The sequence below is a fragment of the Carcharhinus amblyrhynchos genome, chromosome 24 (assembly GCF_965287045.1).
Source record: "Carcharhinus amblyrhynchos chromosome 24, sCarAmb.v2.hapA, whole genome shotgun sequence".
Classification (NCBI taxonomy): domain Eukaryota; kingdom Metazoa; phylum Chordata; class Chondrichthyes; order Carcharhiniformes; family Carcharhinidae; genus Carcharhinus; species Carcharhinus amblyrhynchos.
Window position 1 is genome coordinate 3,816,190 of NC_137347.1, and position 27,153 is coordinate 3,843,342.

The 27,153-nt window shown below is 43.3% G+C and overlaps 1 protein-coding gene across 5 annotated transcripts in view; it reads right to left on the reverse strand.

Moving 5' to 3' along the window:
* The window catches only part of adgrb2 (adhesion G protein-coupled receptor B2), a 930,376-nt gene that overhangs the window by 552,479 nt on the left and 350,744 nt on the right, over positions 1–27,153 (reverse strand). The gene's annotated exons all lie outside the window — the stretch shown is intronic.

The following is a 27,153-nucleotide window of genomic DNA, read 5'->3' on the forward strand; positions in this document are numbered from 1 at the left end:
CCAATGTACAACAGATTTTAATAACAAAATGGGATCAAAGGACAAACATTTGTGGAGGAAATGGAGGTAGAGGCAGTGATGCACAAAATAAGTTTGCTCCAAGTGAGCTCCCTGATAGGTTGGAGGAGATTTCCAACCAGATGGCATTGAAACTCATTGGGCCAGGTTTTCATGTCAAAGGTGGAAATCAACAGGAGAGAATAATCCCATCATTGCAATTCTATCGATTTTGAAACTGCCAGCAGGAGGGATCTTCCTTGCAACCAGGCCTAATACATCCTGGAGGCAGGTAAGGCAGCAATGGAGCTGGGCCAAGTCGAAAACGGGCAGGGGGAATAAAGGCCCACCTCCATTCCTAAAATGCCTCAGCTGGGAGCTTCTGAGGCAATCAGCTCCATTCCTGCCTCACCCGCCTCCAGGACCCTACAGGCCTGGGCTTAAGGAATATTCTCCCTGCTGGCCATTTTAAACCTTCTGACCACTTCCCTCACCAAAATCTTTCCGACATTTCTCATCACAAACACTCTCCTCACTCTCACCTCCTCATTCGATATTGACTTTATGAACAAAATTCACAAGCCCCATTATAACAATTAGAAACCATTGAATTGTCCATAAAATCCCAAAGTAAATAAACAGATTTTTCAAAGCAACTATACAAACATGTGGAGCACTGGTAAAAGGATTAGGCAGTTGGATTGAAACAATGAGCCCACAAAAAATCAACAAACGGTTTCTGGGCAGCTCTTTCATTAATTGCCTGAATGAAAACATAAAAGCAATGGAAAAAGAATAATATTTACATAAAATAAGCAAAATGCTGCAGATTCTGGAAATCTGAAATAAAAACATAACATGCTGGAAAAATTCAGCAGGTCTGGCAGCATTTATGGAGGGAAAAACACCAGTTCAAATGACAGAGCTCTCCCTCCCGAGCTCCAAATGAATAAACAAACAAATAAATTAGGAGCAAGAAAAGACCATTTGGACATTGAACCTGCTCCAGATAAGATCAGTCCTACATTAATGCTAATCCATGATAAGCTTTTACCCCCTTGTAAAAAAGAATCTATCTGGCTCTGTCTTAAAAATATTCAAAGGGAACAATTTTACCAGCTTGTCCTGCTAGTTGATCGGCGAAACGAGCAGGTAAGATAGGGTGAGAGGTGAAAAATCAGATTGCACCCGGTTTCTCATGGGCAACACAGTAGCACAGTGGTTAGTGCTGCTTCGCAGCTCCAGGGACTTGGGTTCGATTCCCGGCTCAGGTCACTGTCTGTGTGGAGTTTGCACATTCTCCTTGTTTCTGCGTCGGTTTGCTCCGGTTTCCTCCCACAGTCCAAAGGTGTGCGGGTTAGGTTGATTGGCCACGCTAAAATTGCCCCTTAGTGTCCTGAGATACATAGGTTAGAGGGATTAGTGGGTAAAATACGTAGGGATATGTGGGTCTAGCCTGGGTGGGATTGTGGTCAGTGTAGACCCGATGGGCTGAAGGGCCTCTTTCTGCGCTGTAGGGTTCTATGATTCTTGCCTCTTGTGATCTTACTGGCATTGATTTCCTAGCATATATATTTATATATACACAACATGTTTAGTACAGCGAGTCCCAGATGCTATCGTCCAGGCCCATTTCTACTTACCCTCGCCAGTCAAGGGCCTGCCCGGTGAGGATCATATATGTGCCTCACTAACGGGGGCAAGATGTGACGGCTTCACCAATGGGACTGGAGGCCATTCAAGCCTCCTGGATTGTCGGCGGCAGGACTGCACAGTGCCCTTAGGGCAGTGCTTGCCATGCACCCTGACACTGCCCAGCAGGCAGCCTGTAAATGTCAGTAGGTGGAAGCAGAGAGGATTGGGCCTAAGAAGGAGTTGAGCCATGACAGGGAAGGGAGGGAACTGCATAGGGGTAGGAGGGGTGGCAGTGGGAAGGAAAGGGGTAACTCTGCAGAGAATGAGGCTTGATTGGTGGGGGTAGAGATTTGGGATAGGGGAACTCAGCAGTGAAGCAATTGGCTGGGGGTTGGGATCTCTGGTTGGGGGGGTTGGGGGGGGGGGGGAGGGGGGAGGGGGGGGGGGCATGGGGGGAGGAGACCAGCACAGGGATTGATCAGCGGCAGGCCCCAATGTCCTTAAAGTGGTGGGGGGGGGGGGTGGTGGAGAAAGATTGAAGTGCTTGCTTGTGCTTGACCAAGAGGTCAGCAGCCACCTTCATCGGTGTGACTGAATTCTGCATTTCGGCTTTTTTAAAAAATTAAGCCCCATACAATTGCAATTGGTGCTCACCTAAAGAGTCAGCATAATTCTCTCTCACTTTCAGAGAATTCTTTTCATAAGATTCTGCCTAAAGACTTGACGGGCAATCTGACCAAAAAATTTCTAAGTCCAGAACAAATATGAAAATGGGGGAGTTTAAGATTCATTATTCTGGTGAAGCCACCAGACGAATTTTATGCACTCTGTGCAATAAAGAAAACCCTTGATCTATTTTCTGCCAGTACAGGGAGTGGGCGGGGCCTAAATTATCCAAAAGCTAGCTGATAGCAGCAGAGGCCGCCATTGCGCATTTGCAGGTTTCTGTGCTCAGAACAATCTGGACTCTCCCTCTCTCCTCTGACCAGTGCAGAATACACAGCGCTCCCCACTTCCTGCCCCCACCGATCACTTTGGAGAGTACGCAGTGTTTCCCCCCCCACGGATTGCTGTGCTGAGTGTGCAGCAGATCCCCCCTCCCTCCCTGCACCGATCACTGTACAGAGTGTGCAGTGGGTACCCCCCCCACAATCGACCAGCCCACCTAGTCTAGCTCCACCTCATAGTGGGCCCTGCCAAGGCACCGGGTGGCCACTACAAAGCTGGCGCTGCCCAAGGGCACCCCCTTGCTCCTGGTGTGGTGGGGGGCTTCAATGGCTTACCAGCAAGGCCATCACATCTGGTCCTCGTTGATGGGGTACCAGACGTGATCCTTGCCAGAGAGAATCTTCACAGGCAAGTGAGTCCAGATGATTCCATCCCAGGCTTGCTAATTCTGTTTAAATCAACATTTCAATAAATTTATATATTATAATCAGCCTCTTGCCCGTTCCACGCCGGATATCTGATGCCAATAAAATTGCAAGAGATTAAAAATCAGGCACAAACCTGATTTCTCAGCTTTCCCGCGATCTTATCGGCGCAACCCATCCATGAATGAATGGGATACAATTGTAAGGTCGCCTCCTGTGCCATTTCAGGAACAGACTTTGGGAGACCCACAACCTCCCCTGAGAGAAATAATTTCTCCTCCTCTCCATTTTATAAGTGACACCTCATTTTTAAACAGTGATTCCTATTTCAAGATTCTCTGACAAGAGGAAACATGCGCTCCACATCCACCCCGTCAATACCCCTCAATATTCTAAAGTTGCCTCTTGTTCTCCTAAACTCCAGTGGATGCAAACCAAAGTTTCCCAAAATTTCCTCATAAGACAATCCGTTTATTCCTGGTATTAGGCTAATGAACCTTCTCTGAATTTTTTCTAACACATCTGCATATTTCCTTAGCTAAGAAGACCAATACTCACACAATACCCCAGATGTGGCCTCACCTGTACAACTGAAGTATAACCACCATACTTTTGTAATCAGTTCCCCTCACAATAAACAATGACATTCTATTAGTTTTCCTAATACCTTGCTGTACCTTTTGTGGTTCATGCTCTAGGTCATCCAGATCCCTCTGTACCTCAGAGCTCTGAAATCTCTCACCATTTAGTTAATTAGCTTCTTTTGTATTCTTCCTGCTAAAATGGGCAATTACACATTTGGCCCCAGTATATTCCATTTGCCAGGTTTTTACTCGCTTACCTAACCTATGTTCCTATGTAGCATCCTTACATCCCCTTCACAATTACTTTCCTACCTACTTCTATGTCGTCATCAAATTCAGCAACTATACTTTCAACCCCTTCATCCATGTCATTCAGATAAATTGTAAAAGGTTGAGGCCCTATCACTGTTCCCAGTGGCACACCACTTGTGCCAATCTGAATAAGCCAACTCTGTTTCCTGTTAGCTAGCCAATCTTCAATCCATACTAATATGTTACCCCTGACATCCAGCTTTTATTTTTGTAATAACATTTCATTGGCACCTTACCAAATACCTTCTGGCAATCTGAGTTCATTTCATCCACCAGTTTCCTTTCATCCATCTTTCTTTAAAATATGTCCAATAAATTGGTTAAACATTATTTCCCTTTCACAAAACCATGTTGATTCTGCCTGATTACCTCGAATTTTTCCAAGTGGCCTTTTATAACTTTTAATAGTGGCTTCTAACATTTCCTTCTCTCTTCAGCCCTGGAGAACAGTGATACAGATTTGAAACTGTAACTTTGTTTCTCTCTCCACAGATGTTGTCAGATCTGCTGAAGATTTTCCAGCATTTTCTATTGTTATCCAATGTGTAGGTTAAATGGATTGGTCATGCTAAATTGTCCCTTTATGTCAAAGATATGCAGGGACAGATGTTATGCCAACTGGCCTGTGGTTTCCTGCTTTCTGTCTCCCTCCCTTGGTGAATAAATAAGTTACATTTTCTATTTTCCAATCAAATGGGACATTCTCCAAATTCCCAAATCTAGAGAATTTTGGAAAATTAAAACCAATGCATCAACTGTCTTATTAGCCACTTCTTTTAAGACCTTAAGGTAAAGTCCATCCAAACCTGGAGATTTTTCAGCCCACAAACTCAACAATTTAGTTAATGCCACTTACTTCCCTGATGATTGTAATTTTCCTGAGTTCCTCTCTCCCTTCCATTTCATGATTCACAGCTAATTCCAGGAAGTTACTTATGCCCTTTATAGCGAAGACTGACGCAAAATACCTGTTTAATTCATCTATCATGGCCCTGCTTTCCATTATCAATTCCCCAGACGCACTTTCTGTAGGATCAATGCTCACTTTGCTAACATTTTTCTTATTTTAATATTATAGAAATTCTAACTATCCATTTTTATACCAGTAGCTAGCTTTCATTCAAACTATAGTTTTTCCCTCCTTTTTTGTCATTCTTTGGTGTTCCAATTTGCCCCTCTGTTCAGCAGTATATTTCTACCATCACATTTCTATCTCTCTTCAGCTCTCCAGAGCTGAAGAGAGATAGAAATGTTTCAGACTTGAAACTGTTTCAGTTTCAGACTTGAAACTGTAACTTTGTTTCTCTCTCCACAGATGTTGTCAGATCTGCTGAAGTTTTTCCAGCATTTTCTATTGTTATCCAATGTGTAGGTTAAATGGATTGAACATAAGAACATAAGAAATAGGAGCAGGAGTAGGCCATCTAGCCCTTCGAGCCTGCCCCACCATTCAATAAGATCATGGCTGATCCGTCGTGGCTCAGTTCCACTTTCCCGCCCTCTCCCCATAACCCTTAATCCCCTCGCTTATCAAAAACCCATCAACCCGCGTCTTAAAAATATTTAGCGAGGCAGCCTCCACCACTTCAACGGGCAGAGAATTCCAGAGATTCACCACCCTTTGAGTGAAGAAGTTCCTCCTCAACTCCGTTCTAAACCGCCCCCCCTTTATCTTGAGGCTGTGCCCCCTAGTCCTACTGTCTTTTCTGAGCGGGAAGAGTCTCTCCACCTCTATCCTATCCATCCCATTCATCATCTTATACGTCTCAATGAGATCTCCCCTCATTCTTCTAAACTCTAACGAGTACAAGCCTAGTTTATTCAGCCTCTCCTCATAGCTCAACCCCCTCAACTCCGGTATCAGCCTAGTAAACCTCCTCTGCACTCCTTCCAAGGCCAAAATATCCTTGCGTAAGTGCGGCGACCAAAACTGCACACAGTACTCCTGCTGCGGCCTCACCAATGCCCTATACAGCTGCAGCAAGACCTCCTACTTTTATATTCAATCCCCCTCGCTATGAAGGCCAGCATCCCATTCGCCTTCCAGACCACCTGCTGCACCTGCAGGCTGGGTTTTTGCGATTCATGCACAAGGACCCCGAGGTCCCTCTGCACCGTCGCCTGCTGCAGTTTTTCGCCACATAAGTAATAGTCCTTCCTACCATTATTCCTACCAAAGTGGACCACCTCGCACTTGCCAACATTAAATTCCATTTGCCAGTTCCTGGCCCATTCGCCCAGCCTATCTAGATCCTTCTGCAGACTCTCCACACCCTCCGCGCAATTTGCCGTTCCACCAATCTTGGTGTCATCAGCAAATTTCGACACCATACACTCGGTTCCCTCCTCCAGATCATCTATATAAATGGTAAATAGCTGAGGCCCCAGCACTGACCCCTGAGGCACTCCATTAGTCACTAACCGTCAATCCGAATAGCACCCATTAACCCCCACTCTCTGCCTCCTATTTGACAACCAATCCTCTATCCACGCTAACACCCTACCCCCAACTCCATGCCCCCTTACCTTCTGCAATAACCTCTTGTGAGGTACCTTGTCAAACGCCTTCTGAAAATCAAGAAAGACCACATCCACCGGCTCTCCTCTATCCACCGCCCTAGACACATCCTCATAGAACTCCAATAAATTTGTCAGACATGACTTCCCCTTAACGAAACCGTGCTGCGTCTGCTCTATCAAGCAATTCCCCTCAAGATGCCTCGCTATTTCCTCCTTGATGACGGATTCCAACATTTTACCTACAACAGACGTTAAACTAACCGGCCTATAATTCCCTGCCTTTTGCCTGCCACCCTTCTTAAACAACGGAGTAACATTAGCCATTTTCCAATCTTCTGGCACTTCTCCAGAATCCAGCAACATTTGGAAAATAACCACCAAGGCATCCACTATCACCTCCGCCATTTCTTTCAGGACCCTTGGATGCATTCCATCCGGTCCTGGGGACTTGTCCACAATCAGTCCCTCCAGTCTGTCGAGCACCGCCTCTCTAGTAACAATAATGTCATTGAGACCCTCCAGTCTTACCACCTTTCCATCGCTAACACCTGGCAAACTATTCACGTCCTCCTCCGTGAAGACCGAAACAAAAAAGTTATTCAAGACCTCAGCCATTTCCCCATCCCCTACCACTAAGTCCCCCCTCTCATCCTCTAAGGGTCCAACGTTCACCCTAGCCAGCCTCTTCCTTTTTATATATTTATAAAATTGGTCATGCTAAATTGCCCCTTTACGTCAAAGATATGCAGGTTAGGTTGATTCACCACGGTAAATAAGCAGGGTTGCGGGCATAGAATTGGGGTATGGGCCGGAGGGGTGCGGGGGCGCGGGGGGGGTGGCGTGCAGAGCTGGATAAGACCTTCTTTCGGAGAGTCCGTACAGACTCAATGGGTTGAATGCCCTCTTTTTTGCACTGTAGGGATTCTATGATTCTATTTACACTCAGGGCAGAATTTTCTGGTCGTGTTCACCCCAAGACCAGAAATTCGCACCCGAGGACAACTGATTTTGAAGTGGTCCTTTAAATTTTCCATCATGCTCATAATTATTCTCATGGCAGGCTAACCTGGAAAATTTACCCTTTGGTTATCATAGCTTTCAATAGTGTGAATGTACTCCATGTTTGCATACATTAGATGAACTTTTATTAAACTCATTTGAAGATCCTTCCACATTTATAATCTTGATCTTTCACTTGACAACTTGTCAATTAGCAGAAGTAACAATGTGGCGAATACAATGTTAAAGGAGTAGACATGCCTTCCAATCACAGCACTTTTATAACTCACATTATTGAACACGGATACATGTCATGCTAGTTTTCAGTGATGAACTATAAAAGAGACAAAACCATTTCACATCCCTCCCAACAATGATTCACACCTCCAGATAGCTGTAAGCAAATACAACAGCAACAATAGTCCAGCTGCCTCCATGAAAGTTAAAATATATCTGTGCCAGGCTCCCAATGTGTCTACAACAGTAGTTTCAACTTTCATAGAAGCAAATGGGTTCTGGATACTAAGTTTAGTATCTTTTAAAACAGTCAAAGACAGAACCAGAGATGGAACCTCCTATTGCCAAGGCTAATGGCTATATTTTTCTGGCACTGCCTGTTTGTTACCAATCAAAACCATGAAAACTGCCACATTGTTTCTGAAAATGCATGGCTTCACTCTGTTATTTAGGCTGCTCCTTTGTCCTCATGTCCATTTGATTCAACTATTAACTGCACTAATTTTGATGAGTTTGTACTGATTAGGTTGTCGTAGTTTCTACATCACTGTTACCAGCAGTCACAGTAAAGTGTTTTCTGACTCACTGTAACAACTAAAAATGAGAATATGGCTGCATACACAGGGTATATTAGGAGACTAGGGATGTATGATAGGGTTTGAGAAACATTCAATTCATACACCGAATGGATTGATAAATGTACATATTCTCAAGTATTTGTTCTTCTTTTAAAGTTGTAAGTACAACTATAAATAGTTTCTTGAAGAAAAGGGGAAGCAATGTAATATATTCATATATTCTGAGCAAGCCTGGTATGCAATGGTGTTATAAAACAAGTCTGTCTTTTTAAGTTCCTCTCAATATAAGACAAATACTGAGGGTAATTTAAACCTAACCTAATTGATGACAAACTGAAGAGTGTGCTAGGTTTGCTGCTCATTTCACAATGTATCAAGTCTTTCCCTCTGTTAACTTTGAATATTGAGCAGGATATAAAGGAGTTGGATTGCCCAATCCCATCAGTTTTCCACCAGAGGTAAGTTAGATGAATATCATCTTTCTTTTGGATTACATCTCTCTCAATCCAAGAAGGAGATGTTTTAGGTGAGAAAATTTTAATTAATCAGATTTTCAACTGTGATTTTAGTGTTAATTTTGAAACTCAAGTGTTTTCCTCTATGTTCAGCTTCTCTATTACTATCAGTTACACAGCGTATCCTAAAGTGGATCCGTTGCAATGAGCAAGGTCATTCAAAACAACCTGGTCCCAATAAACCACATCAGGAAGTTATGAAGATGAATCTGAACTCTGAGACACACGTTTTTAGATATTACATAGTCTTCAAATGAATAAGAATGGTTTTTGAGATGTGTGTGCATACTCCTAAATTTACCAGACACAAACTTATTAAAGGGGTTGCATCTAATGACTACCTTCTGTGTAGAGCAGGTAAATTATGTGTTTGACATGCTGAGTTAACATCAATGCTGCCATTTTCAAATGCCATGTTCCAACCTTGCCCATGTGGTTATGACATGAAAGAGAATGAAGAATCCATGACCAGTGTTAGATAAAGGCACCTTGAACTACCATTTACTGGATTGTTTCTTCTAGTTGCAAGTGCAGTCGTACACATTTTTTTAAGCTTCCCCATACCTGTCTTGAAGTTTCAAGAGTCTATTTTAAGTGGTTTCACTGGTTCAATTATACATATTTTTGAAGTTTTCCAATCCTTGGTTCAGGCTTTAATATGTGAGGGAATGATTGATTTAAACGTTTGCGCTGGAACAAAGCTTCCACACTAAGTTAGTGTCAGCCTTTCATCTGGAATTGAGAATGAGTGGCAGAGTAAATAGAAGTCACACAGAGCAGGACGGGCTGAACTGAACAGAAGAACTCCCTTCTTAACAGCAGTGTTGGTGTACCAACTGCTCATGGACTGCAATGGGTCACGGCAGCAGCTCACCACCACCTTCTCAAGGACGATAAATCTTAGCCTGGCCAGGACAATGCCCATATACAATATTGGAATCAAAAATAAGGAGAAAGATTCAAAGGCTCGCAGCAGATGCTGAGAGCCACCTGAAGGTCTTAGAGGTTAACTCTCTTCCCTGAAGTTCAACAATGGCCAATGTTTGACTCATCTGTACTCACTAAAATTGTTGTGACTAACGTTTGCCAACTGCTTCACCTAAAACTGAAACTACAAAGCAAGGCAAGGATTGCATCACCTGCAGCTGTGCAAGTAAATATGGATCTTGACATTTATGCATTTACCTCCTTCAGCTTGCTTCTGGAAACATGAGCCACATTTTGCAATTTGCAATAGGATGCTGCATAAGAGAAACTACCAAGGTTCTCTATTACGGACTTCTCATTTCCTCTTCCTTGCACTCGACCACAGGCAGTGCATCATACAAGCAAATAGCTGAGCATACACCTTAATTGTCCTTTCCCCCACTCTGAGTCCTGTGGACTTGCACTGATTTCTCTCTAATCTAGCCTTCCATTTAAGTGAGTTTATGGCACAGGTCTTTCTAAACGACATTGTTAAGATAGTGAGTGCTGCTTGCTAAGTTTAGTATCTTTTTGCATTCAACATCTGTTTTTGTCTAAAAAATGTGAAATCTATTGGAGCAGTTCTACCAACTAATTATTGGATTTTCAAACTCATTATTTAAGTGTCCATGGTCCCTAATAAGGTAGTCACCAAAAGATGTCTTTAATAGGGTAGTAAAGATATGCAGGTACCTCATCATCTATTTTTATTTTCTTTTCTCACAGGAAGCCAATGCACGTGCCTCCTATAGGGCAAACCTCATCATCTATTGGGGCAGTGGTCTGCAGAAGCTGCGTGAGAGCCCGCTCTTCCGGCCGTGCACACCATTTGTCACATTGTCCTTAAGTTAGTTCGATTTTGTTTATTTGGTTCAATACAAAATATATTAGGGCCAGTCAAGGATAATAGTGGGAACTTGTGCATGGAGTCAGAAGAGATAGGAGAGGCGTTGAATGAATACTTTTCTTCAGTGTTCACTAAGGAGAGGGGACATGTTTTTGAGGATGAGAGTGTAATACAGGCTGATAGGATGGAGGAGGTAGATGTTTTGAGTGAAGATGTATTAGCGATTTTGAAAAACCTGAGGGTTGATAAGTCCCCGGGACAGATGGGATACATCGTAGGATACTTTGAGAGGCAAGGGATGAGATTGTGGAGCCTTTAGCTTTGATCTTTGGGTCCTCACTGTCCACGGGGATTGTGCCAGAGGACCGGAGAGTGGAAAATGTTGTTCCTCTCTTCAAGAAAGGAAATAGGAATGACCCTGGTAATTATAGGCCAGTTAGTCTTACTTCGGTGGACAGTAAGTTAATGGAAAGGGTCCTGAGGGATAGGATTTACGACCATTTGGAAAGATGCAGCTTAATCTCGAATAGTCAGCACAGTTTTGTGAGGGGTAAGTCCTGCCTTACAAATTTGATTGAATTCTTTGAGGAGGTAACTAAGTGTGTAGACGAATGTGGAGCAGTTGATGTCATACACATGGATTTTAGTAAGGTGTTTGATAAGGTTCCCCATGGTAGGCTCATGAAGAAAGTAAAGAGGTGTGGGATAGAAGGAAATGTGGCCGATTGGATAAGTAACTGGCTGCCTCATAGAAGACAGAGGATGGTGGTGGAGGGAAAATTTTCCGGCTGGAGGCCAGTTACCAGTGGTGTACCACAGGGATCAGTGCTGGGTCCTCTGCTATTTGTGATTTTTATTAATGACTTGGAAGAGGGGGCTGAAGGTGGGTCAGTAAATTTGCTGATGACACCAAGATTGGTGGAATAGTGGATGAGGTAGAGGGCTGTTGTCGGCTGCAAAGAGACATTGATAGGACGCAGAGCTGGACGGAAAAGTGGCCGATGGTGATTCATTTTGGTAGGACAAATTTAAATGCGGATTACAGGGTCAATGGCAGGGTTCTGAGGAATGTGGAGGAACAGAGAGATCTTGGGGTTCATATCCACAGATCTCTGAAGGTTGCCACTCAAGTGGATAGAGCCATGAAGAAGGCTTATAGTGTGTTAGCCTTTATTAACAGGGGGTTTGAGTTTAAGAGTCGTGGGGTTATGCTGCAACTCTAGAGGACCTTGGTGAGACCACATTTGGAATATTGTGCGCAGTTCTGGCCACCTCACTATAAGAAGGATGTGGAAGCATTGGAGAAAGTGCAGAGGAGATTTACCAGGATGTTGCCTGGTTTGGAGGGTAGGTCTTATGAGGAAAGGTTGAGGGAGCTGGGGCTTTTCTCTTTAGAGTGGAGGAGGATGAGAGGCGACTTAATAGAGGTTTACAAGATGATGAGGGGAATAGATTGAGTGGACGTGCAGAGACTATTTCCTCGGGTGGATTTATCTGTTACTAGGGGGTATAACTATAAGGTTCACGGTGGGAGATATAGGAGGGATGTCCGAGGTAGATTCTTTACTCAGAGAGTGGTTAGGGTGTGGAATGCACTACCTGCTGTGATAGTGGAGTCGGACACTCTAGGAACTTTCAAGTGGTAATTGGATAGGCACATGGAGCACACCAGAATGATAGGGAGTGGGATAGCTTGATCTTGGGATTCAGACACAGCTCGGCACAACATCGAGGGCTGAAGGGCCTGTAATGTTCTGTACTGTTCGATGTTCTACATACCTTATTGTCTATCGCTTTAATATCTGCAATGAACACCGCCTCAATCATTCCCCATTCAATGGCTGGCTAGAACTGTTCAACAATTGGGTTAAACATGTAGGTGCACCTTTCTTCCTCCAGTTCTTCACTGCCACACCATCCATTGTTACACATCATCTTCTTTTCCAAGAAAAATGAAGGCGTGTCAGTGAGTGTCATGTTTGGATTAGGTGCTTGAATAGCTGCAGGTGTGTGCAAGCTGTGAGTTGTGGGTGCAAGATGAAACCTATGAATGATAGAAGTGTTAAATTTCTGCCTCCATAATACCAATTTCTGATCTCTGTCCCAAAGCTGAACAACCTAGTTTTTTATGTTTTAATTTCAATTCAATCAAATCACGTCCAATTCAGACTCTCAACAAGTTGAGACATTCCCGATCCAAGCTGACAAGACAGGGTTCTCACCTTCTGTCTTGGGCTTGATCTACATGATCCAAGTGATTGGAGTAGGCATAGCTCTTCCTCCAAGGCTTGATCTCATTTGCATTTTAGCCAAAAGACCGAGATGCCACTCTTAAAAATTGCTTCAAATGAAGCTAAAATGTATCCTAATAATTTCAACCAAGTACATTGTGTTGATACTACACTTGGTCTAGCAGCAATTCACTGTTCCTTGACTTGGGAGTGGGGGTCTGGAAAAAGAAGAGCAACAGCAGAGCACAAGGTGTCAATGAGAATATTGTGAGTGAGACCATCCTTAAACCACTGTGAAGAAGGCAGACAGTTTCTTTAGGGTGCCTAGACCCTTAAGAAGCAAGGAGTGTAGGCAAAACTGGAACAATTTGGTGGTACTGGGAGGGAAGAAGGGAAAATGTGAAGTTCTGTATATTGCATTTAAAGTACCTGTGAGTGGAACAAAAGCAATAAGCAGAATCAATTACCTGGAACTGAGCCTTTCAGAAGGATTAATGAAGGGAGAAATGAAAATTATCATGCTTGTCAAAAATATACTAATGCATTGTTCCAATGATTTGATTAGACTGTGTTGCCACGTAGTTAGTGCCATTTAAGACACACTGTACTTACATTACTGATATTTAAGATCAAAGATAGTTTCTGAATTTATTAAAATATTTGCTTATAGGAACACAGGAACTAGGGGCTATTTACTCCCTCAAGTCTGTTCCTCCTTTCAATTACATTATGGTTCATCTGCGATCTAACTCCAAATACCTGCTATTGCTCCATGTCCCTTTGGATAACATAAATCTCTTAATCTTTGATATAAAATTTATAATTGACTTTACATCAATTATAATGCAGTGAGAATTCAAACTCATGCCATCCTTTGTATCTAGAAGTCTTTCCTATTTTCACCAAGGATCTTGCTCTAAAGTTTAGACTCTGTACCCCACCTCACAAACTTAAGACTTCCCAACAATCTACCTATTCCCACTAACATCTTGATAGCTTTCATCTAATTATCTCTCAACTGTCTAATTAGGGGGGAATTGTAAAATTTCTCCTTGTAAATTAACCTTTAAAAATGAAATTCTCCAGTAGTCACGATGTCATTGACATTGAACTCCTGACTACACAGTTCAGATCTATGGGATTACTAGTTTTGTAACACAACCACCAAGCTTTAATTCCCATCTATTTGCCTATGGACGTGAGACCATTTAAAAAAAACTCATTCATGGGTTTTGGGGGTTGCTGAGCCAGCATTTATTGCCATCCTGAATTGTCCTTGAACTGAGCACATTTAAGAGACAACCACGTTTCTGTGGATCTGGAGTCACATATAGGCCAGAATGGGTAAGAATTTCCTTCCATTAAAGACATTAGTGAATTAGATAGATTTTTACAACAATCGATTCATGGTCATCATTAAATATTTAATTCCAGATTCACATTTCACCATCTGCTATGGTAGGATTCAGAACCAAGTCTCCAGGGCTTAATCCAGGGTCTCTGGATTACTAGACTAGTAACAATACCACTACGCCACTGCCTCCCCTAACAACAGTGTACACCAATTATTTATTGTTCCAAAGAACCAAGTTGAAAGCTTAACTTCAACTGTTTGTTATTGAAAGGTGCTACATGCTTTCCAAACAAGTTACAAATGTCACCATGATTGAGATTGACAGATGAAACCATTAAACAGCCTGAAGATTGGACTTTGGGTGACAAAATGAGTTGTCTTCTCTCAAGCAAGTGGGTTGCTGTATTTGCGAGGCAGAAGAATAGAACTGTATATGAGAGGGGATTTATACTTTTGGGAAACTAAATTGAAATGTGCCACCACTATTTACTTTTACTCAACCAAATCACATTTATCTCAAGGAGATCGACATTCTACACTCAACTTTAAAGAAATGTATAAATAATGTGAAATAATGCATCAGCCTTGTCAAGTGATTGTTTCCATTATTGTGCTTCTGCTGTCAGGCATACACTGATTACTGGGTCTAGGCAGCTGCATCACAGATCAGAAAATCACACTTATGCAAAAGGAAGTGTAGTCATCTTCTAAGTCTATGGGTTAAAGTACTTTGCCAAGTTTATTTAGAGAATTCTGTATGCACCACATTTAATGCTTCATGCATCTGACCGTGGACAGCACAGTCACTAAGTGAAAAGCAGATTACTCCATTCCATTATCCTATCAGCCTACACCTTGATAAATGCATAATTACATGGAAAAAATATGAATAGGCCTGGGAAGACTATTTTGGAGGCATAATTTCTAGATTGAGTGTTTCATAATGATCTGTCACAGGCTGGTGATTTCACGGCAAGCAAAAGTAAGAGGCTGAGTACATTATGGTGAACTGGGATGGGATGTGATTGGAAGACGAGCACAAGTTCCTAAATCTACTGCGAAATAGTCAACCTTGGACAATTCTTTGTGAAATATTCAACTCAGGACTGAGCAATATGACATAGTGAGTGTGGGACAAATAACTTGCAAATCTGCTAAAATATCTTATTTTTCACTCAATGCATGCAGAAGAATTTTGGCACTAAGGGCACAAATTTCAGCTCTGTAGCCCCACTCGATCTGGCACTATGTAAGCTGGAGGGTATTTCAGCAGGACACAAAAACTGGTTAATCTGATACAAAGGGCGAGATTTTATGGCCTCTCTCATCCCAAAATCATAAAATCTTGCCTGAGGTCAATGGACCTTTCCATAATCTGCCCCTCAGCCACTCCAATTCCCGTGGCAGGTGGGACGGTAACGTTCCGGCCACAATTTACAAACTTGGACCAGGCAGGCCCATTAAGTCTATTTGCTTGTCACTCACTAAAGAGCGTTTAGACAGCTATAAGAGAAAGACCCAGCAATAGCATCATTTAAAGAACCAGGCCTCCATTTGCACGTAGGGCAAATTAAACTAATTTATGTTGTTGCAAAGCTTCTGGCTATGAGTACTCCAGACTATTTATGAGAGGTGCAATGGGGAGAACCACAAAAGTGTCACAAGTGTCTTCATGATGTGGAGTACCATCTCCTCTGTAGGATTCATGAAATGAAGGCATTCTTGTCCCCCATTGTTTCTACCCTTCTCCTGGTTCAGACTAACGCTATAATTATGTTAATGAAGGGACAGCACTAACTTTTAACTCAAGGGCAATGGATGTGGCTGGATGCATCCCATTAAACTCACATCTGTAATAAATTTTAGTACTGATAGCTGAAGAAAAATCCCAGATATTTCATTGCCAATTATGTGTAGATGATCCAAATCAGCTTTGAATAACATAGAACATAGAACACCACAGCACAAACAGGCCCTTCAGCCCACAAGTTGCGCCGATCATATCCCTACCTACCAGGCCTATCTATAACCCTCAATCCCATTAAATCCCATGTACTCATCCAGAAGTCTCTTAAAGGACCCAACGAGCTCAACTCCACCACCACCGACAGCAGCCGATTCCACTCACTCTCCACACTCTGTGTGAAAAACTTACCCCTGACATCTCTTCTGTACCTATTCCCCAGCACCTTAAACCTGTGTCCTCTTGTATAGACCATTTCAACCCTGGGAAATAGCCTCCGAGAATCCACCCTAACTATACCTCTCAACATCTTATAAACCTCTATCAGGTCACCTCTCAATCTTCGTCTCTCCAGGGAGAAAAGACCTAGCTCCCTCAACCTATCCTCATAAGGCATGCCACCCAATCCAGGCAACATCCTTGTAAATCTCCTCTGTACCCTCTCAATAGCTTCCACATCCTTCTTGTAGTGAGGCGACCAGAAATGCACACAGTACACCAAGTGGGGTCTGACAAGGGTCTTATAAAGTTGCAGCATTATGTCCCTTTGGTTTACTCAACAGAGTACTGGGTTAATAATAAAATGTAGACTGATGAATATAGCATTCACAACTCTGCATAAGATACTGATAGACAAAAAAAACATCAGCATCAAAAGCAAGCTCAAAGAGCACACAGGAGATTTGAGTTAGACATGTTTTTTGCTTTATTATGTTCTTACGTTCACATGTTCTGATCAGTTGGTCCCCTCAGTTCATTATGCCAATTATTCAAACCAATTCCAGAAGTTTCATGTAATCAGTCAAAACTGAGGGAAATGTAAAAAACATAGGGTGGGATTTTACGGCCGTGCTTGTCCTGAAACTGTAAAATCGGGCCTGAGGTCAATGGACCTTCCAATTGTCCGCCCCTCGCCTGCTCCGAGTCCCGTGGCAGGCAGAGTGAGAAAATTTAGCCATAATGTTTCTACAGGACGTAAGTGTGTTAACATATTATATAGCCATATCTGTAATATCTATTTTTAAATGTTATAATGTGGTTGGCTCATTGGTAATCTGAGATCTGGAACATTGTTGCAGCACTGAGCTTCTAAATCAGTCACCATTTTAGAGACATTACTCAAGTGGGAAATGGACTGAATAGGTAAATCTGGATTACCTATCTCCATGTAAACTCATGCAGGGGAAATTTCCTGTTCCAGCCTGCCATGGGGATCACAGCAGGTGGCGGGGGGGGGGGGAGGTGGAGGGAAACCATGCAAAGGTCTGTAGACCTGATGATTAAAGGGCAAAAAGATCACTTAGTAGCATGTCAGGCACTGAATAGGTCTGACATGTAACATCTCCTCTTCAGTCCCTCCCAGGTGCAGACGTCCAACCCAAAGCATCCTCTCTCCCTCTCTGTGCAAGCCCAAGGGAGCAAGACCCTGATGAAAAAGAAGTGTTACACCTTATAAGTACACTTACGTCAGTGGGCCCTTGGACGTGGTTACATAAGGCTGAACTGGGTGATGAGCATGGCACTAATGTCCAGGAGGAGGTGACTGAGGCAAAGGTAGCCTTGATCAGTTCCCCTCGGAGGAGGGAGCAAGATGGAATCCCGCTCAGATGGGCTCTGTCATTAGAAAGGAGGCCACCATAAACAACAATAGGAGATGAGCTCCAACGTGTAAAATGTGAGGCAATGCAGAATCTGGACAGAGAAAGAAGGAGGCCATCCAGCACCATGTTTGAGAGCATCTCCATTGAAAGAGTTTCAAATCACTTGGAAAGCTTCCTAGACACCATTGCGTGCATGCAGAAATTATTCACAGACAGCCACAAGATGCATGAGATGCTGTGTAGTTGCTGAGGCAGAAATCTTTAGAGGGGATGCCAGGTGTGCTCCAGATGGTACTATCATCCAGGCATCTCCAGATCACCTAGCAAGGGCTGAGAATGTCATGGAGGAGAATGAGGGTGCTATATCTCACAGGGCACCTTCCTCATCCTTAGCCTTCTTGTCTCCTCTGAGGTCCCATTTATACAGCAGAGCAAGAAACAGAGTGTGCCATTGGGCAATTGCACAACAAGGATCACTACAACATATATCTCAGCCAGAAACCAAGATGAGCAAGAAGGCTTTCTTATAAATGAAGATACTTTAAGCCACATGTCTGGATCTCTTTTCATTTATACCATAAGAGCAAAAGTGGTAGGAGGTGATTTGCGAGATTACAGGTTCCTCTATGGTGAGGTTAAGATTCTGTGAAGATGCACTGGCTTTATTGACACTAAGTTATAAATGTTTCAGGCTACTTCTTGTATAGATGAGTTATTAAGGGTACAACATACGTAATCTTCAACATGGGGCAAACACAACAGAAATACAGGGAACAGTATCAATCCTTGTACATGTTTGACCTCTCAAAGGACTTCAACATCATCAAGCACAAAGGATTATGGAGCGTCCTTCACCATTTCAGCTACCCTCAAATGTTGGGGACAATCCTCCTCCATTTGTTCCACAATGACATGCAAGACATGATCCTGACCAAAGGATCCACTACAGACCCAATCTGTGTTTGGACTGGGGTCAATCACGCTGTCACTGCACCAACACTCTCCTGGATCTTCTTCACTGCAATGTGTCATCTTAGCCTTAGAAAACTCCCGGGTGGAATGGAGCTAAAATACAGAACAAATGTGAATCTGTTCAGCTCTGCCACCTGCAAGCCAGATCCAAGAATCATCACACCCTTTGTCAATGAACTACAGTATGTAGACAATGCTTGCGCCTGTGCACACTCTCAGGTCGAGCTCCAAGCCATCACCAATACCTTCATCAAGGTGTATAAGAAATGAGCCTTACTAAACATCCAAAAAGCAAAGGTCCTCTTACAGTCTGCTCCCATGACATAGCACTGCTTCTGTAATCAAAACCCAGGGATGATGCCTTCAACAACATGGACTACCTTTCATAACTTGGAAGCCTATAGTCAGCAAAAGCAGACATCGATGACGAGTTTGAGCACCACCTTCAGTGTGCCAGCACAGCTTTCAGTCACCTGAGAAAGAGTGTGTTTCAAGACCATGACCTTAGACCCAGCACCAAGCTCATGGTCTATAAAGCAGGAGTGATACCTATCCTCCTATATGGCTCAAAGACACAGACTAGGTATATTAGGAGAAGTAGTAGCAGCACTTCCTCCGCAAAATCCTGCAAGGAATTGAGAACATCAGTGTTCTCGTTCAGGCCAATACTCACAGCATGAAAGTGCTGAATACGCTTGATCAGCTCTGCTGGGAAGGCCACATCATCCACATGGTTGACAAGAGAATCTGGAAACAAGTGCTCCACTCAAAGCTTTGAGAAGGCAAGCAACCCAGGAGGGCAGACTGAATGCCTCAAGGATACCCTCAAAGCCTCCTTGAAAAAGTGTAACATCCCCACCACCATATAGAAATCCCTGTCCCAAGAGCACCCAAAACGTAGAAAAACCATCCAGAAAAGAGCTGAACAGCAGAGGCATGATTGTCAAGAGCAAGCTGAAGTCAAACATCAACAGCAGAAGGAACAAGTGGCAACTTGCACATCTCCCCATCCATTCCTCCAGCCACTGTCAGCTCCACCTGTGACAGAGACTGTGTATCACATACAACAAAGAACAACACAGCACGGGAAACAGGCCCTTTGGCCCAACAAGCCTGCACTGCCATTTTAACATTATGAGTCCCCTCTCCACCCATGACCCTTGTCTATGCTTATGGCATTTCACATTGAGGGAAGACTAATTTAGGGACAATTTGTTACACCAATCAGCCTAAAAGCACATCTTTGGGGTGTGGGAGGAAACTGGAGCACCTGGAGAAAACCCATGCAAGCATGGGGAGAATACGCAAACTCCCGCAGACACTGGCCCAAATCCATGTATCTGCACAGCAAACAGTGATAGTCACTGAGCTGTCGTGTTGCCCAGCATCTGGTCCAGTTTAAGCGTACACTAACGACAATGAAGTACTAGGCTATTCTCGAAACAAACAAGAGCAGCCCTTGTACGACCCATCGTGTATATGCCCCTTGTTGGACAACAAGGCGGACCAAAGCACCTGTGGATTAAAAGAGAAAAACATCAGTATCATCCACATCCTTATACACACATTCAAGGGAATCCCCAAGTGAAACAAGTGAGCCAGAAAATATGTTGGAAGGTCCATAGGAATCAATTGATTCCCAGGCATGTCCCAAGGCTCCTGAACCTTATTTAAAACAGTCTCCTATATCCCTCCAGCTCCATCCTGCTCATGCGCCTACCTAGGTAACTCTTAAACAACTCCAGCTTGCCTGCCTCCACCACCTTGCTTGGCTTATTGGGCTTCTAAGTCATTTGAGAATTTGGATGCGGTTCTCCCAAAAAATTTCTAACTGTGGTCTCCGGTGGGAAAGGGGGGTGGGGGTGGGGGTTGCTTGATGTGAACACATGAGTGACTGCACTTCCACAGGCTCTGGTATTACTCATCTTTAATCCTTTATTCAATTTTATCATAGAATCCCTATAGTGCAGAAGGACGACATTCAGCCCATCAAGTCTGCACCAACCACAATCTCACCCAACCCCTATTCTCATAGTCCCACATATTTATCCTGCTAATCTCCCTGACACCCTGGGATCAATTTAGTCTGGCCAATCAACCTAACCTGTACATTTTTGGACTGTGGGAGAAAACCTGAGCACCCAGAGGAAACCCACATAGGCATGGGAAGAATGTGCAAACTCCATACAGACAGTGACCCGAGGCCGGAATTGAACCCAAGTCTCTCGCGCTGTGAGGCAGCAGTGCTAACCACTGTGCCACCGTGCTGCCCTAAACCCAATGCGTGACCAGTAACTAATTCACTGACCCCAATATTTATAATGTTTGCAATGTTTTTGGAAAATCCTGGTTAACATTTTTGACTTCAAGGATCCAAATTAAGTCAAAAATATTCTTGTTTGTCAGATGTGGTTGGAGCTGACTCGGGTGGGTCTGGTTCACAGTGACGGTGTCACTGGTGAGCAGGTCCATGCTCAGGAGATGTGGCTGGCAACAATATGAAGACTGTTTTTATGAGTAAAAATACTAAAATGTACTCTGCTCCCCAGCACAGATTATGAGTGCTCACCATTACAAAATGCAAGATATCCTACAGGGGACGAATGATGGGGATATGATAATCATCTCAGTCGAGAAAGAGGTTTCCACATTGTAAGCTTATCTTCGATTGATGAAAGTTCTGCTGCATGGTGTATCAAACGTCTTATTTAAGTCGAGGGGACATAGCCAGATACGGATTTTCCATGAGCTAGTCCCCCCGGGAAGAAGAGGAGTTTTGGGCTGATTTTGAGAACTGGCTGCCATGCTTTCACAATCTTGATTTGAGGGTTCAGCATGTTAAATTCAAAGAAACATAGTTCACCCAATTTACGAGGCCTGGAATTGACTTTTAACCCTGACTACTGGTCTTGTGTTGTCTTGACCTCAATGCTCGTCAAGAGGTTGGAGATGGTCGACCGCGATGGATGTTCCTTCCCACAGGGGGCTAGGCTATTGCTCATCTGGGCTCTGGGATGACAGCATGATGAAGGTGTGGAGACTGGTAATCTGGATGATTCCTCGGTGTTCCTTGATGATTCGGTCATGGCTTTGGGCCTTCTCTAATTCCTTGGATGGCTTATAATCCTGCAGTTTGTTGTTAATCCTGAACTTTGTTCCCTTGTGATTTTATTCCTGATTATATGATGTTGTCTTTGATCCTGATAAGGGCATGTGATGTGCACAGAGGCTTGGGATTTTTTTTTCTTTTCCCTTTCCTGTTATCTTGTAAATTCAGGATCAATATCTTTTATATCCTTGCTGATCACTCTTCCACTGGTGTGCTCTGGTGATGGGAGGCGGGCTCAGTTCTCTGGTTGGAGACACTCTTCTTAATTTTCTTGTCAGGGAACGCTCCGAGTGGGTTGTATGCCTTAAAGGTCATGCTATACATGTTTAATTTTTTTTTAGTGGAGTACTTTCTTTTTCAGTAACTTTGCTTTAGTTATAGAACAGATGAGTAGCGCTACAGCGGAGTAGTGGGTGAACAGAAAGATGTAGATGTGGTTGGTATGGCCTTAAGCCCTCATTTTAATTGAGGAAAGCTCCCCCATTTGAACTATTAGTGTTCTTCATTCTTTTGTTAGCTTACTGGAATATACACAGAATCAGGTGTGGTCTCCGGCAGTGGGAACCAGACATGATGGCTCATCGGTGGGCCCAGAGGCCAATGGGAACTGCCTGGTGGTCAAGGCAGTCCCCTTGGGCAGTGCCAGCCTGGGATCCTGGCACTGTCAGGTTGGCACTACCCACCAGATAACCTGTCACTGCCTACTGGGCACCACATAGTGCCAAGGGGGAAGCCTAAGAGGAGGAGGTCGGGCCAGAAGGGGAGGAGTAGCCCTGAAGGGACAGAGCCAAAGGGAAGGTGGGGCTGTGAATTCTGCAAATGGGGATCAACTGTGGCAGCGATAGGCCAGCAGGGGAGGGGGTGTGGGGGGAGACACATGTGATTCCGGGGGGATGGGGGAGGGACATATCTCCCATTAACTTTGTCAACAATTAGTGCACTGCAAGATCAGCGCTTGCGTAATGATGCCCTTTAGCTGTCAGCAGCTGGCTTCCTGATGAGAATAGACTCCATCCACTTGCCTTACTGGCGTGAATCATAAGTTGTCTCTTTTTTTTGCACTAAGTGACATAAGATCATGTCCAAGAGCTCACGCAGAAAATGGGCACGCTTCTCTCCCATTTTCAAACGTATTTGGCACTTAGGATCTTTTTGGTAAGATCACCCTATTTTGCTCCATAAAAGGGTTTGCCCCATGGTGGCATATTTTTGTGGCCTTTTCCTGTTATCCTGATCCCCGCACTCTCTTTCTGTTATCCTTTTAACATTATACAAAAGGAGGCACTGGCTGCAACATCAGCCATTATGAAGTCTGATTCATTTGAATTATTTGTATTGATCTTTGCTGGTCTTTTCCACGTATATGGTGAAATTATGATATTTGATTTGATTTGAATTATTATTGTCACACTTATTGGGATACAGTGAAAAGTATTGTTTCTTGCACACTATGAAGACAAAACATACCATTCAAAGTACAAGGGGAGGAGGAAAAGAGAGGATGCAGAATTCAGTGATCCAGTCACAGATAGGGTATAGGGAAAGATCAGCCTAAAATGTGGTAGGTCCATTCGAAAGTCTGATGGCAGCAAGGAAGAAGCTGTTCTTGAGTTCTGTACTTACCGAATTCTGGGAATTTGTTGTGTATCATATTGAATATAAAGGTGAAAATTCTCAATACAAACATTATATCAGAAAAAATGAGATTTGGCCTTCACAAATTCCTTTATGACCCCTCTTGTGAGACTCTCCGGTCATAACGGAATTTACACCTGCATGAGCGGGGCCAGATAATCACCACCCCTTCATTTATAGGTTGAAAGCAAACCACCTTTCAACCAGAGGGATTGCCTAAGAAGATGAGCTACTCCTGATATTTCAATGTTTACCATGCCTTTCATCCTGAATCAGGCAGACTTTGGTGAAATGTTCCTGAATCTGATTTTTTAAAAATTAATTTGTGGGATGTGAGCACCGTTGCCTAAGCCAGCATTTATTATCCATTCCTAGTTGCCCTTTAGAAGGACATCCTGATAAGCTCCTGCCACCTCTTTAAGCAATGGGAGGGCCTCTCTATTGAGAAATGAGATCTTGCAGAGTGCAAAGGTTGTAACTATAAAGAGATTTGACCCTACCAAAGGAAGTATTGTTGAAATTTGCAATATGGTTGGAGAATAGAAATGAGAGCTGCAAAGCTCGCTTGATAATAAAGAAACAGGCATGGTTGAAGATGCATCAGTGCCAACCAAGTCCCAGAGGCAGATAGACTTTCCATCCATTACCTCCAACAGGGACATACAGGTAAGCAATGAGTCAATGCAGCTCAACTTTCTCAGTGCTGTTGATCACTCATCAAAATGTGGAGATTGCATACAGACATGAAGTACAGGAAGTAATGGAGATCTCCAAGGAGAACAGAATGGTGGGTTAAATGACAGATTTTTTTTCCAACTTCAAGCTGGAGGAAGTCACCTGAAGTAAACACACAGATGAAGCGCATGACAAACCACTGAACATGGACCCTTTCCTCAATTTATTAGTGACATGGATTGAATGGGAAAATCTATTTGAAAAGTCAAAAGGAAATGAACTGAAAGCAGGTCCAGAACTGGCCACAGTGGTCACAATTCCCAAGAGCTTTGGTCAACAAATTCACCTCCAATAGAAACTAAATCTGGTCAACTGATTCGTCATTGCTCAGAGTTTGCAGATGGCGACGAAAAAATCCAACAGAGGTCACCATCAATCTGTGCAAAATTATCAACCCCAGGCAGTTAAACAGCAATTCTCAATCTGCTGATAATCTTAAACAATGACTTTACTACAGAATCATGTGCAGGACAAAGTAGAACTGATGATCAAGAAAACAGAGATGTGGGCTAAAAGACTTCATAAGTCAAATTACAACTCGTTTGTAAACCTGTCAGACTTTTTGGCCACAGCAGAAATGCAGCAAACAGTGTGATACATGACATAGGAAAGCACTTACAAAGTTTGAAAACACAGCTCTGAGTGCTTCCCAACACAAAGTTCAACTGGAAAAGGAATCCCCTTGATGATGACATTCTCACAAACCTGACCTCAAGAGAGCAAGACTGCCTTGTAGAATTCTGTTTTAAAGCTGGAATTTTCTCAGAACTACCTGACTGATATTTGGCTTGACGTTGCCTCAGCATACCAAGAACTGTCCGACAAGGCAGTGAAGTTTCTAGTCCCTCTAGTCCTGCTGCTCAGAAAGGACAGCAGGACTAGAGGGCACAGCCTCAAGATAAGCTGGGCGGGGGGGGGGACAGTTTAGAATGGAGTTGAGGAGGAACTTCTTCACTCAAAGGGTGGTGAATCTTTGGAATTCTCTGCCCGTGGAAGTGGTGGAGGCTACCTCGCTAAATATATTTAAGACTCGGGTAGATAGGTTTTTGGCAGACAAGGGAATTAAGGGTTATGGGGAGAAAGCAGGAAAGTGGAACTGAGCCACTTCAGATCAGTCATGATCTTATTGAATGGCGGGGCAGGCTCGAAGGGCTAGATGGCCTACTCCTGCTCCTATTTCTTACGTTCTTATGTTCTGATGCTTCTTCTTACAATCCTTCTTTGCAAAACTACATTTTCAGGATTTGTCATATTGAAGACAAAATATCAGAATAAACTTAACGGTGAATCAGATCTTCGCTTGCGATTATCATCCCCGGAACCTGATACACAGCATTTGATGTCTGCAAAACAATATCAGCCGTCTCGAGGTGAGCATTATCTGTTTCCCCTGGCAGGCTTACTGTGCCCTGACGAGTGCAATGTATTTGTGAATGTGCATCATAAACTATTTGAAATAGCTGTGTTTTAATACTTGTTGGTATATAAGTTTGAATCCCATCAGTCGTAGTCTATATAAAAAAAACTTTATAACAGCTTGTATATGTTGTGGTCCACAAAAACTTTTGATGATGATCCAATGATCCGCATCAAGGAAAAGTTGGAGATCACTGTGAGAGTCGTAGCTGACATGCCAAATTTCCTGTGTCTTCCAAGAAAGTAGAGTCGTTGGTGGGCTTTCTTAACTATAGTGTGGGCATGGGGGGGGACCAAGATAGATTGTTGGTGATCTGGACACCTAAAAACTTGAAGCTCTCGACCCCTTCTGCTTCATCCCCGTTGATGTAGACAGGGGTATGTTCTCCTTTATGCCTCCTGAAGTCGATGACAATCTTCTTCGTTTTGTTGAAATTGAGGAAGAGATTATGGTTAGCGCATCGGCTCACCAGATTTTCTATCTCATTCCTGTACGCTATCTCACCATTATTTGAGAAACAATTTTGAAAATCGAGTTGGAGGAGAATTTGGCCACATAGTCAAAGCCGCATAAGGAGTATAGTAGGGGGCTGAGAACAGATCCACCAGATTTTCTATCTCATCCCTTACTCTGTCTTATCATTGTTTGAAATCTGCCCCACTGCAGTGGTCTTCAGCAAACTTGAAAATCGAGTTCAAAATCAATTAATCCCTTGACTTTATGGTATTGATAAAGTGAGGGATATACCAGGCCATGAGCTTACAGACTATAGCTGAGTACAATTCTGCTGCTGCTGATGGCCCACAATGCCTCACGAATGACCAGTGTTAAATTTTTAGATCTGTCCCGAATTGGTCACATACTGGTGATGTCATGCAATATGATAGATGCTATGCTCAATGTAAAGACAGGACTTTGTCTTCACAAAGACTGTGAGAGGTTCACTTTCATGGACAGATGCTGCAATGGGTACATTGGTGAGCAAAGTAAGAAATCTCACAACACCAGGTTAAAGTCCAACAAGTTTATTTGGTAGCAAAAGCCACTAGCTTTTGGAGCGCTGCTTCTTCGTCAAGTTCTGTTCACAAACAGGGCACACAAAGCCACAAACTCAATTTACAAAATAATGGTTGGAATGCAAGTCTTTCCAGGTAATTAAGTCTTAAAAGTACAGACAATGTGAGTGGAAGAGCTTTAAGCACAGGTTAAAGAGATGTGTATTGTCTCCAGACAGGACAGCTAGGGAGATTTTGCAAGCACCTCTCTCTCTCACACACTCCTCAATCACCTCATACACCAGCTCTACAGCAAACGCCACATCCTGAAAACCAAAAATGAGTCCATATTCTCAACTTGTGCTCAGGATGCAGACCAGCTGTGAAACTCTGCCAAGCAGACAAGACAAAGAAACTATGCCTCTACATACATACTAAGAACAGGAAACTTAAGAAACTCAGCATCACCATCAGCAGCAACCAAGCCTCCCCCGGTACCACAGTAGAAAACAGTACCACTGCAGGAAGTCCATTGTCAACTTGTCAGGCTACACACTTCAAACAGATGATATTGAAGT